Source organism: Zonotrichia albicollis, chromosome 5 (assembly GCF_047830755.1).
Source record: "Zonotrichia albicollis isolate bZonAlb1 chromosome 5, bZonAlb1.hap1, whole genome shotgun sequence".
Taxonomy (NCBI): Eukaryota; Metazoa; Chordata; class Aves; order Passeriformes; family Passerellidae; genus Zonotrichia; species Zonotrichia albicollis.
Window position 1 is genome coordinate 25,407,624 of NC_133823.1, and position 14,228 is coordinate 25,421,851.

Here is a 14,228-nt window from a genome sequence, read left to right on the forward strand (position 1 = left end):
CATCCTCATTTGTCTGCTAATCTCATGTGGGGTTTGTTTTTTTTTATCTAAGGTGCTTGGCAAAAATGAATAAAATATGAACTTCTTTATCTGCTATGTGAGGTTTGCTATGTGGACACTTAGAAAATATCCTAGTGAAATGAAACAGGAGAAAAGAGCAAGTTTGAAGATGTTCACAGGCCAAAACCAAACACTGCAATGTCTACTGAAACTACCAAATTCTGTTTTACGGGCTTGTCTGTCAAGAATCTAAAACCATTTCATGGATCCAGTGAATGGAATGGAGCAGCAGGAAATCCTGGAACAGATTTGCTGGAAAGGCCTCTCTTTGGAAGGACACCTCAAATGGCCAGGACCAGCCTACAAAAAAGTACCCATCCATGTAACTTTCTGTAGGTGTGAGATGCAGAGGAGTTTCAGGCCAAGACCTGTTGGTCTGATCTGTTTTGTTTCTGCTGTGTGCAAGAGCTGTGATCAGTTGGTGCCATGCTTGGCCAAAAAAGCCAATTCTCCGTAGGCACTACTCCTGCTTCTTGTTTCAGATCCTGATAGTCTGTCCAATGGGAAATAATAAGGTATCCCAGAATAATTACACCTGTAGTATTTCCTGTCTGATGGGCAAAGTTCACAGAAAACCTTCTAAAGCATGACTACAGACTCATTTAATTGAATCCAGATTCTAAACTGGGCATACCTGGACTGAGTCCAGGGCATGAAACTGGAGAGGATTGGGTGGCACTAATAGATGGTGTTCTCCTGTAACTGGATTGCCAGGCATCTGTTGCAGGAGGCATTAGAGAATGTGCCCACTCAGTGGTAGTCAAAGAAACTTGGATTGCTCCTTGCTGGGGGTCTTGTAGAACTTTTTATGCTGGTGCTTGGAGCTCTAAAATGAGACTGGTGTAAGTGGTTTTGCTTTCCTGGCATGGGGGCAATATCCACAGCAAGAGGATATTGATTTTTGCTTTATAGGTAGACTGAAATTGTGGAATAAAGTCCTAAAGTCCTCCTTTTTCCTGCTGGGATGAAGGGTGATCCTAGATCTTATGCTCTGTGCACCTGTGTAAAACATTTGTTAGACCTTTCCTTTTCTCATGCAGTCTATAGTCTTCTTAAACCTGGGTGGTTTCATGTAACTTGTACCAAAAGTGAAGTGCCTTTTTTTTAAAATTCAGTTAATGTTTTTTGAAAAAAGAGGGTGATGTAAGAACAAGAAGTGAAAGCAGATGCTGTTAGAAAATCATGCTTTCGTGTGTGGATGTGTGGCCATGTAGCTTTTGTCTTCCTTGAGAACTGACGGTTTCTCTTTCATGCCTGGCTGACTGATGTGCCCTGCCCTGTTGGGCTGTGCAGTCTGTCTTCCCTAGCAGGCTGTAACAGGGTTTTTTTTAATCTCTTTTTGATAATTTCCGATTTTGCTGGCTTTTCTTTTTTTCTTTTTAGGCGTACAGTCCCCTCCCCTAAAGGTTGCCTTTTGTATGCTGATGTACATAAACTACCTCAAGGTTTTCTTAAAGAATAGTGGAAGCAGGTCCACTAGTTCTCCCAGAAGAAAAGTGCAGTGAGGTCAATGGTGTTCCTTTTACTTCCCTTTTGGTTTTGTTCACTCCTATGCCTTGTAAAACAGCCAGGAAGATTTGCCACAAATCATGTTTATTTCTTCTTGTGCAGAATTTATTTTCCTTACAATAAGTCTTCCAAAATCCCAGCAGCAAGTCACAAATGGCATTTTATTCTTCTAATTTGGAATCTTGTTCTCCAATCTGTTAAATCAATATTGCTCTCGGAATAGTGCCACTTGTTATTACCTGTCTGGTGAAAGCATTGGATTTGGCATGCATACATGTGTGTTCTACTTGTACAGTTTTGTTTGTTCTTAACTTAGAGTAAATGTATTCCCTGCCACCTCTCCTCAGGTCTAGGAAACGGGATCTCCACAACTAGGATTCTGGAACAAAAGCAAGGTTTAATCTTTAAATGAGAGTATGGATTGTCGCTATAGAGCCTTGACTCCTGAATATAGTCAGTTGTTGTGTTTTCAGTACCAAATCTCATCATCTTCTCTGGAGGAGTCACAGCTTCCCCTTTTTGTCTCTTTTTAAACTGCAATGCTTGTTACCTTTTATTAACTTTACTTGAATTGTTATGGATGGAAAGTAGTGCAGCTGCATGCAGAGTAATATTTAAAAGTTTACGGTGAGAAAAGTTTAAGAGTCTGTTGCTTTTGCAGCACCTTTTGTTTTTGATTCGTCTTCTCTCTGCTGTAACCTCACTGAAATCCAGAGTCTCTGGCACTGGGAAGTGTGTGAAAGGCCAAAATGTGTCATTCAGACAGTGACTCAGATGTGCAGTCACTTAACTCTCCAAAGGCTTTGTTGTATCTTAGAACTGAGTGTACACTGCTCTGGTATATCCTCAGACCTGAGGATGTTCATGGGCACTCAGCCAAGTACAGATTATTCCAACCCTTGAAAACTGCTTGGATCCCAGTGTAGTTTGCAGTAATTTGTTTTTCTATAGCAGTGATTAATTAAGACAAATACTCTCTGAAAAGCCTCTTAAAATTTTAGAAAGAAGAGGTTTTATTTTCTCTAATACATACCTTCCTAAGGCAAAGTGATTATTCTTTAAGATCTGAATCTTCTGTGGTGATTGTTCTCCCCCAAGAAAATGTGTGTGGAATTAATACAAGAGCTGTATATAGAGAATAAATTGCTTGCAACTTCTAAGATAAAGTGTTGTTAAAATTGAAAGCATCATAATTTTACAGCATTAGGGAGAACTACTGAGAAATAATCGTTCATGTTTTTACCTTTGATCACATGGCAACAATTAAAAAAGTGGTTTTGCATTTCAAGTAGAAGTTGATGTTGCTATTCATGAAGGCTTATGACTTGTGCATTTCGTGAAAAGGAGGACCAAGATTTGTCCTGTTTGCAGAACAGCTCGTTCTGTGGGTTAGAGATGATGGCTTGCAGAGGGAGTGGTGGTGCTGTCTGGAGAGGAGACCCTGTGCCACTTCATCTTTCCTTCCACTTTTATCCCTTGCCTCTTCCCATCCTCCCCCTCCTTTTTTGTTTTATTGAACTGCAGCAATTTGTGACATGATCCCAAAGACGATGAAAACAAAGTGTATCGAAAGGTTGGTGTTCTTTGAGATCTGGTGCCAGAAAGCTTTTGGAAAAATACCCAATTGTGGCAAGTACAGAAAAAAGATTAAACATTATGTGAGAGACTACTTCCATTTTGGTCACTGCAAAAGAGGAGAAAATTATATTCTTACGGCACTTTTCTAGCTGAGGTGTGCTGTCAGGAGAATTGTCCTTATGGGAATATTTGCATACAGAAGTAAAAAAAGTTGTGTAGGTCTAAGTTGGGACTCCTTTTATATATATGTCACTTTTAAGTTATTGTTGCTTTTTTTACAAAAAACAACTTTCTATCTAAACTCAATTAGCCAAAAAGAAGCTGAAGGGGATGTTTGTGGGTGTTTATAAAACTTTTTCAGTATTTCATACTGGAGCAGTATTCCTAAGCCTCCCCATACTGGGGCTGGACATGAGCAGAAATGGACCAGTCTCTTTAATCTTGTTTAATAAAGTACTTGCTTCAGCTGTAGAGATTATTTTGCTTTTAATTCAACTGATGTAAGAGCCAGTGAAGGCTGTCAGGTGGTTGCATGTCTGCAAGAGGCAGTGGTTTGGCTGCTGGGTGTGCAGAGCAGTCACAAGGACGGGTGGTTTAGCGCAGCCTCCATGGCTTACCTGGACTTTGTGCAAGAAGACCTCTCTGGGGAAGGGTGACAAGATTCTGCCTGAGTTTGTGCCTGGGCCAGCCAACTGAAATGACAAGTGCAGCCATTTCTCTCTTTCCCCCTCCCCCTTTTTGAGTTTGTTTTTCTTTTTAATTTGCTGATGCAGGGTTGCGGTATGGCTGAGGAACCAGTGACTCCACACATTGGCTGTGGTTCTCTCTGTACCAGCAGTCAGTCCTTTCTAAATGTATCAGATAAGCAAAACAGTTTATAGAGGGCTGAGTAAATTCACTTAAATACTGGTAAATACTGTTTGCCTTATCTTTTTTAACCTAAACACTTTCTGTAAATGGCTGCTGGTAAATGATCTTCAGTGAGTTCTATGAAAAGAAAGTATTTAGTTTTAGAGTAGTTCAAGAGGCCAAAGGAGTTTACTTGTCTGTGATGGTAAGTTCTCAAGTAAATCACAAAATCATACATGGGTGGTCTGGAGACAAGCTAATTTAGTGTAGTAGGAATCTTAAATTCAAAGACCGAGTTTTCTCTTTCAGTTTTTCTGTTCTTAAAAGGTTAGTTATTTTTTCCAGAATGATGTAATTTAGTGTTTTACGGAAGTTATTGCCAATACCTAAAAAACTTGTATGCGCTCAGAATGATTAGAAGAGCAATTTCAGTGTAGGGCTTTTGTAAACATCCGCAAGAGCTGGAGTTTGATACTTTGTTGTTTTGTAGAAGTGGAGTTGGACTAAAAAGCTTTTTCCTGCTGATACCTCATTTTCTGTTCCATGGTCAGCTGGAAGATAATTAAGAGGCATAGTATCCTGTCTGTGAGGGAGGTACAACCCTTGAAATTTTCTGCAAAGCCTAGAAGATGACCTGTTTTCTCAGAGTCTTGCCTAAGGCCAAGTCCAAAATGCTGGTTTAGTAACTTAATGATGTATTTTTGGTACTGGTGCCAGGCCTCATTCGTCTTACTATGTCTTGCTGATTAATATAAAAGTTGCAGTTCTTTTAAAATTTTGTCATCCTCTTGCTTTAACTTGGTGATATAAAGTACTAGGAACATCTCTGACATCTGTTTTCTTTTGAGCTGTGAAATGCTTTTTGCTTTATAATTTATTTAAAAAGTATGTGTTAAATTAATTCTACATCTGCCTATCCTTCTGGGGGTGATGGAGGGTGACTGCCCAGGTTTTCTTAACTACTGAGTACCAGTAAGCTCTGCTTGCCAAGGATGTCTTGGTTGTTGTTCCCTTCCATGCAAGAGCAGGACTTGCTGCTCATGGCCTGGTTCCTTCTGTAGTCTCCCACCATCCAGACAGAGCAGCTTCAGCATTTCTGGTGCTGTTGCCATGATTCCTGTAACATAATACAGGTCAGGAGACTCTCACCTTATGTTAGGAAGGACCTGTGATCCTCTGCGTGGTGTAGGATTAAGAGCCTCTGTGCCACTTTAAAATGTTTTTCTTTCTGTAGGAGGAGGAAAGAGAGAAGCTGAGGGTCTTCTGCTTTTGATTCCCAATGTGAGGCTCATTAGCTGATTGCTAAAACTTAGAATGATTTCATCTGTGATGCAAGGCACAAGTCTAACTACTTAACCAACAAACTAACTAAAGTCACTACTAAATATCTATTCTAAAATGAAGAATCATAAGACTATTTTGTACAACATCTGATAGCACATCTGAAAATTGTAAAGTACAGGTATGGATGTGCTTGTCCTTTTTTGTTGACTTTTGCATATTTGAAAAACTAAAGTAACTTCTTTAAAAAGTTTTAATTGGGTTGAGCATTTCAGGTTTTTAAATGACTATATGCAGTATATGAAGTATTATATTATTCAAAGATGAAGTGTGACAAAGAAGTCATGTGCATTTTTTTAAATCAACAAAGAAGGAAGTAGACTTGCTATACTGACTTTTAAATAGAATATTCTGTACATTTTGGTTTCATACAGAAATCTTTTTCTATACTGGAAACTCCTGAATGGATTCAGAGCTGCCCTTACACTGGAACATTTGTCCATGTGTAGGAATATTTAGTTGTAAATCGCATTACCAGTGTTGCAGCAGAACTTTCTGCTAGCTGTGTTCAGAGCATGGGCTCTTGTGACTTTAAAATATAATCCTTGCTGTTTATGAGTGCAACACTGAGAATGAGGCCTCTGTAAATAGATCCAAATCCATATTTGTGGGTGGGAACATGGGAGGTTTTATGGTGTTTTTTTAATCTGATATCTTGAGACAAGCAGCTGCCTCTAACATCACTCAAAGGACTGCAAAATTGAATTAATCAGACATGCTTCTTTGACTGATACTTGGAAACTAATAGCAACCCTGTCACTGTCCATGGTCGGCAGAATTTCACCCAGCTGGAAATCCCAGTGGTGTTCTCTGTTCATAGTGGAGAAAACTGAGCCACTGGCCAGACCTTTGCCTGTTGACTTTCTGCAGTGATTTCCACCTCCCCTGGGAAAGTCTCCTGCTCCCTGAGGGGTGAATTATTTGGGCCCTGTGTTTGTAGGAATTGTCTGTAGTCTTGGACATCCTTAGTGGTCAGAGCATGGAAGATTATAGACCTGGGCTTCCACGTTGATCTTTTTTGCATCCATATTTCTTTTTTGGGACCAAATAATCCAGGCTGAACAGAAGTTAGATTTGTCCTGATGATTTGTGCCTCATTAGGATCAGTTTTGTTTTTTTAAAATACAGAATGTACATGTCATTCATATGTTAGAAATATACCAAGGGAACTCCAAAGCAGAAGAACCAAAAATGAAAGTAGCTAATCACAAAAGGCCAACAGTGTTTTCTGCTGGAATTACCATGCTGGGAAAACTTCTCATAGTCCCTGCAGATGAGTCAGCAGTGCTGTCCAGCCAGTAAGGCCACCCATGCTGGCCAGGCCAGGGAGGGGATTGTCCTGTTCTGCTCTGCATTGGGGTGGCCTCATCTCGAGTCCTGGGGGCAGTTTTGGGCACCACAATATAAGAAAGGCATTAAGCTATTAGAGAGCATCCATAGGAGGGTAAAGAGGCTGGTGAATGTCTGGAAGGGAAACCTTACAAGGAGGAGCTGAGGTCACTTTGTTTTGTTCAGCCTGGAGGAGGCTGAGGGCAGACCTCATTGCTGTCTTCAGCTTTCTCACAAGGGAGAGCAGAGAGGCAGGGAACGATCTCTTCACTCTTGTGAGCAGTGACCAAGGGTCAGGTGTCAGGAAGAGGTTTTTCACCCTGCAGGTGGCTGGGCACAGGTTGCTCAGGGAAGCGGTCACTGCAGCAAGCCTGTCTGAGTCTAAGGAGTGTTTGGACAATGCTCTTAAGCCCATGGTGTAGTTCTTTGGGTGTTCTATGCATGGCCAGGAGTTGGACTTGATGATCCTGATGGGTCCCTTCCAACTTAGCATATTGTACAATTTTAGTTACTGACTCTGTCCTTTAAAGTTCAGAAAAAAATTACAGTACTTGAGTGTCTACAGGTGCAGTATGAATATATTTCACATAATGCTCTAAAGTCTGCCAGGTTTCCTGGTTTTTCTGACATTATATATAAAGCTTGGAAGACTTGAATCTGGTAGCAAAAAGGTCTTACTCCTTATTTTTGTATGGAATTGTTTAAAGATCCATTGGAGTCTGCTAACCACAAAACAGAAACAAATTTATCCACACTAGTGTAGTATCAGTTATATGTACAACATACTGTAACCTTCCAAACTGGCATGAAAAGCTCAAAACTTTTGTAAGACTGGAGGATGCATGGCATATATGGGATACTGACAACCTTCTTTTGGATACCTGTGCTTCCTTCCAGTCTGGCAGTGGGGGGTGGACAGCTCCTCCAGGGATGGTGCAGTGGCTGTTGAATATTGTCCAACTGCTTCCAGGCATCTCCCACCCTTCTCTGAACACCATGCTCTGGTGCCTGGTATTCCTGGTCATGAAGTCAGAAGACAGAAATATTTCCCACACCTGGGTTGTGTGGATGATGCTTCAGTAGATTTCCTCAGTTTTTTTCCATTTGAATGTGGAGCTATCTGCCTGGGACACAGATTGGAAAGTACACTATGTTTCTTGGTACATGACTTTGTGTCTTCTTGAGCTGTGGCTGTAATTATGGTATGGTATAGGGGTATAGAATATAAGAAAATAAAGGTAGTATAGAAAGCAATCTTACCCCTAAGAAGTTGCAGCTGGGCTAATTATTAAATATTAGGAGCAGGCCTGACTTTACCCGGCCACAGCTGTAGCCAATGAGAAGGAGAGTGCTATAAAAGAGTGGGTTGCTTGGTTGAGGGGAGCTGGAGTTAGTTGGCTGCTGTGAGAAGAAGGAAGAGTCAGTGCTTAGAGGAGCTGCCTACGAGAAACATCAAGGAGTTACGAAACTCTTACAATAAGGAGACAACAATATGGAACCTTTGCAATATAATGACAACAGTATTGAAGTAAAGGTTAGGGAGGGAGAGTTGCTCCCATGCAGTGTAACATAGCATATGGCTGACCAGTGATGCCAGTAATGCCAATGACTTTTGCCTTGGGTATTTATGGTAGGAGGTGTCAAGCTGAGGGCTCTGTGTCCCAAGGGGGTGAGCAGGACGGTGACAGTGGTGTATGGTTCTGCTGACAGCACAGCAGGAGCCTCTTGCTGGATATTTTGTTGAGGATATTCAGCTACCTGACCTGTTGAACATTAGTCTGTCAGCCTTTCAGATTAATGCAGATGCTGACGTGCTCTCTTTTGGATATTATTAGTTGCACATTTGTGAAAACCTTCTCCTTGATAAATTCTTACTGTCTGTGCTTAACAACTTGGGTGTAAAGCCCTGGCTCTCCCTGAAGCCTGAGGGAGCCTTGGCATGAAGCATGTAACAAATGAAAAACTCAGCTTGATCCAAAAAAGGGGGTTTCATTTCTTTTCAGATGGCTATCTTGCTGCTCACTCTGTATAAATGTTGTCTTTCACTTAAAAGTAAAATAAATAAAATTTGAGTAATTAATGCAATTAGTGATTGACAAGAAGAAGCAGTGGTCTTGGAATTTTTGTGATTGCTGAGGTGGCTACTTGTTAACAGTTCAAGTCTGTAGAAACTGAGAATAGAAAATTTATTTAAACTCAATGCATGCTTTTGTTAGATATTTTTCCCTTTTTTACTTCCAAACCTTGTTAAACTATGCTTAGAAGCATAGTGATATGAAATAGAAACCATTGAAAAGGAAGACCAGTGTTCATGTGTTTCCTGTTTTATCATTATTTTGTGTTTAACTTGTCAGTGGCAAGATTCACATGACCTAAAACATCCTTTTGAAGCAAATTTACCAAGTTGTATGACTATGCTTACTTGTTCTGCATTTTGGAGAACTCCCTAATGGGTTCATGAAAAGGCTTACTTTTATTATGATACATGATATTGTGAATGATCAAATACTGCTTTATTTTACCTCATTCAAAAGAAATGAAGTATGGATGACCATAATTTAGTAAGTTAGTAGTAGGCAATGTACTTTTTGGTAGTAACTTAAAGAAAAAGCATGTATGAGTGAAGTGTGAGAAATGTGCATTTCCCTTTTTCTGTGAATAAATAAGGATTTAATTGCTCCCCTGAGGAACCGTTTAGTTTTTACATGTATGCCTCCTTTTAGAATGTAACAGATACATTACTGTTCTCCCTTGGTCAGTCTTGCATGAAACAGGAAAAAGAAATGCAAAGCTTTTGCTTTTCTTCAAACTACAAAATTACAACACTATAAAAACTGTTAAAAACACTGAAGTGACTTATAAATTAGGTTTTCAGTTTTGGAGACTTCTTTGGGCAGTCTCCAAAACTGCAGAGAAGGTTTAGTTGGTAAGGTGGCAGAATGAGGAGCTGAATTGTGCCTGGGCTCACCCAAAGTGGTGGGATCAAGGTAGTTTCCCAGGTCCATGTATGTGCTCCAGTTACACCAGGACTCCATCTCAGGATGAGAAACCATGGCTAGTGTATTTTTCCCTCTGCCAGGCTCTCCTCTGCTGTGTTTTCCAACAAGAGGAAGCTTGTGCCTGGATGCTGGGCAGCCTTGCCCTGGCCAGAGCTGCTGGATCCTGGGTGGGCTGCAGAAGGCACCTGCAGCCGGGCTCCTCACAAGCCCTCCTGATTCAAGAAGAGGTGCTTGAGTGTGTCTTGTATATAAAATTCAGATTGGGTTTTGAGCTATGAGAAGGGATATTATTCATTATCTTTTTGTTTTAAACCCAGAAGCAAATCTAAGGGGTTGTAGAGTCAAGAAGTGGTGCCAATAATGGGCATTGGAAGGAAGAACTGAGCATTTGTGTGCCAAACACAGCAACAGGAAGATAAGCATAGCTCCTGAAAAGCCTGGCACTTCTCCTGCTGAAGTGATCTGTATAATGTTACAGTTGACTGCTGATGCTACACAATTTTGATAGATTAAATTGTAGTTTGTTTATATGGCTTTTTCTCCAAGGTTCTGTGATTGAAATTGAAGATGTAGGTCTTTAATTAAATAAAATTATTTTGATCTCTGTTGACAAAGTTGAGGCTTGCATAGCTTTCTTGCTGAAAAGTAGTTGGTCTTTTGGGACTTAAACAGTAAGAGGTTTTTTGTATACCTTTGCAAACACGTAGTTCCTCAGCCAAATGAATTGTCTTCTAACCTACGCAGGTGTGTTTCTGCTTTATTTGAAGCACATGCATCATTTAGTATACTTTTATTATCTGTGTCTTTTGTGTGCTTGGGGAGGGTGGGTGGTTTTTGTTTTTACCCTGCTTAGGGGAGCACATGGTTTTGGAAGCATTGTCTTACATCTGAAAACTTGACAAGGGGTCTCCAGCTCGTGTAGCTATATTCATTCCTTAAACAGTGAAGTCTTTTTTGAGGTATTTTTTTGGTTCCTGCTTAATTACATGCTTTTGGCAATGATTATGTTCTTTAGGACAGTAAATAGGTATATGATTGTAAAAATAGGCCCTGTTCAAACTCTGACCACCAAACTGAATGTTAGCATTTAAAACTCTAGTTACAGGATAGAGGAGAGAAAAGAAGCATTCACAGAAATGGGACGGCATTAGTTTGGTTAAAGCAGATGCCAGAGAAATTATTTCTTTTGAATGCCTGGATGATGACAGGCAATGGTTCAGTCCACTGAGAAATCAGTCTGAAATTTTGAGCTAGGCTTGGTTGTTTGCTCTCAGACTATTAAGTTAATTCCTGCAGGAGGCTGGCTTAAGTTGTTTACTAGTCGATATTCTCAGTATTCATCATCCATTTATCGCTGTCAAAGAGGATAATTTGAGTATTCTTGGAAGATGAAGAGGGAAGGGATTATAAACAGTTAGGAGAACAGATTTAGAGTTTCATATGATGAATTGGAAAAATGGTTTGAAATCACTTAGGTGAAATTTAATAAAGACAACTGTAAAGTGTTATGCTTAGGAGAAATCAAACGTACAGATATAAATGGGCTAGGCAGCATGCTGGCCAGGAAGGATCCAGGAATCACAGTGGCTTTGCAAACTGAACTTGTCAGGGGTGGTGTGCATTACGGTGAGATTTCATTAGGGCTGTATAAGTGATGAAACATGTCAGATAAATGGCAGAGGAGATAATTATTCTTCTGTGCTCAGCACTGTGCTTTTAGCCTCTGGTTTAGACTTATAATTAAAGGAGGATGTGGTAGATAAAGGCACAGGGTCTCAATGGCACCAGCAAGGCTTGGACACAAGGTTTGAAAAACTCAGCCTACAGGGAATATGTAAAGGCTTTGAGGTTTTTTAGCCTAGAAAACAAAAAGGTTTGAGAATGTCTGAATCTTAAATTATTCAAAAAGATGGTATAAGAAAGATACAGATCAATTATTCTGTATTCTTCATTTCTACTGAAGGTAAAATAAATTAGTTTAATTTACTTTGGTGGAGCTTTAGATTACACAAGATTGAAATTTTCCAATTACAAATATCTTTCACAGTCTGAAAAAAATACTCCAGAGACTTACAAGAGCTAGATGAAACATTGACACCATTGCAAAGATACACAAATTAAAGCTGCCCTAAGAAGGGAACCCTCTTGGTCCCCTAGCTGTGGTGTACAGCATGGAAATGGATGTCATAGCTGAACTCTGAAAGCAACAAAGCAGCAAGTTAACCCTGCTGAGAGCCTGTCAGCTCAGCCTTAAAACTACACTGATGTAGCCAGGGATATCTGCTTCTGTTCATGTAGCTGCCTGCAATGCTTCTGCAGAGAAATTACGCTGCGCGTGGTAGAGATGGTCTAAAGATGGCACAGTGTGCAGGGGCTGGTATTAGTCAGGGTTTCTCAGCTTTTTCTAGTCCATATCTAATTTTTACTATTGAAAATTCTTGGCTTATTATAGTATGTGGTTCTTGGAGTGGGAAGGTTCTTCGTGTCTCACTTGTTCTCTGCAGCGTTTCAAGGGTGAGTTGCACCTCCCAAGTTGGGAAGAGCAGGCTTGGATGGTTGCCAGGGGCTGTCACTAGCCAGCTCAGAAGCAGGTAGAATAACAGAGCAGGCTGTAGTGTACACATGTGAGTCAGCACAGGTTAGCTGCTCAGCTGGCTGCATTTGCCTGTGCTGCAAGAGTTAAATTGGTTCTGGTACCTGAGCCTGGTGCACTGAGAAGTGGCCTGGGAGTCTGCAGGAGTGACCTACCTGAGTCTGGGGCATCTTCCCCATCCCTGTGGTACAGGGAAAGGCAGTCTTTCCTCTGCCCTGTATTTGACAGGAGTACTCATTTTGAGCCAGGCTGACAATGGTAACTACTGTGTTTGGAGTATTAGGTTGTAGCTAGAGTCAGAATGTTTTTTCCTGTTCTATCCTTTTTTCCTGATCTATCCAAATGCACAGAGCACTGGACTTGGAGTAATGATTTATTTGCCTTTTGATGTGACTTGTAGTAGGGGCTGCTTGCATTGATGAGTGAGAGATCCCACAGATCCTAATGACTTTTTTGCCTTTTAAATATGATATTTTGAAATGGATATCCACACTTGTGCAAAAATGGAGGAATGAGACATTTTTTGAGGAAAAGGAAATTAATAGTTCTTATAGAAGGTATGGAGCTTCTAGTTTGAGGCATGCTTGAGACTGGCTTTTGAGCTCAGTGAAGTTGCCTTCAATTTAGGTGCTATTGCAAATAAGAAGAATGCTTCTTTTGGTAAATTGAGAGGGGAAGATTAATATGAGCCTTCTGTGACATTAATTTATTCTTGGGGTAGGGAAGTGCATAAAAGTAAAATTATGTTTATACTCAATCATCATACTCTGATCATGTAATTTGCAGGAGCTAAAATTTTAAAACTCTAATGTTTGTATAAGTTTGTCACTTTGTAAGTGATTGTCCCAGTGCAACAAATATGAAATTTCTACCTCTTGTTATTTTATTTTAGTCAAATGGAAGCATACAAACCCAAAACATGACTTTCAACATTGAGGCAATTTGCCATTTCATTCTCAGGGAAGTCAAAATATCAGATATGGAAGGGACCTGTTCTGGATAATTTACAAGAGGTGATTTTATATTTTTTTTTTTTAGCCCAGTGTAATTTCCATGCTGTTGCTGTTAATTCCTTACTCAGGTGCTTCTTGTGGAGAAAGGAGCATTCATTTACTTTGGAAAACTTTGTTCATTTGGCAGCTGGACTTGCTGATATTCAGACTGCGTGACTTGTGGCATGAAATGAAGACTAATCTTAATGCCCACATTTTCTCTTTATTGAGGTGTCTGTATCTCAGCTCCACATCTGAGATACAACACTTGAGGTAGTTGCCTCTTCAGCGTGGTCCAGGATTTCACTGAAATTCCATTTCATTGCTCAGAGTAAAATTAATAATGTAAAGATTTTCCCAGGTAGGCTTAGATCTGTTTTGTGGCAGTCATCGAGATGCAGATTAAATGATGGCAGCCCTTTTCTAATGAGCTCTTTTAGTGCACTTTGTCAGCAGTGAGGCTGGTTTCGCTTGAGCTGACGCCTTCATTTAGCACCTTGTATTAGCCTAGTCTGTTTTAATTTCATTTCCTTACAGAATACCTACAGAAGTTTCTCATGCAGTTTTTCTCCAGTGAAAATAGCTTTGTTAATTAGCTAACATCACTGTGAGGGTTCCCTTTGCTTCTGGTCACTTTTTTTTTCTTCACTGTGTGAAAGTATTAGCTTCACTGTTTGCCATAGTATAGTAATGTTTTTTCAGAAAAACTCAAATATTTAGACAGCTGTTTCCTTTAGTCAGTACAGCACTGAAGAGGATATTTTTACTACTCTGACACTATGCTCTTAAGCTAACTCATTAATTCATTTGGCTTGTTTTGCCAATTCTTTGCTAAGACAATTGGTTTATGGTAGTCTATTCTTTTATTTCTTTATGACACTTTCTGCTCTCACAAGGTGCAGCAGGTATTTCATCAAGGAATTGGGCAGGTGTAATATCAAATGGTGTCAGGCAGGAACTTGACTTCCCTGAAAACAT

The 14,228-nt window shown here is 40.1% G+C and overlaps 1 protein-coding gene across 2 annotated transcripts in view; it reads left to right on the top strand.

Annotated features, from left to right (window-relative positions):
* Positions 1-14,228, top strand: part of PPP3CA (protein phosphatase 3 catalytic subunit alpha) — a 170,596-nt gene that overhangs the window by 15,801 nt on the left and 140,567 nt on the right. The window lies entirely within an intron of this gene.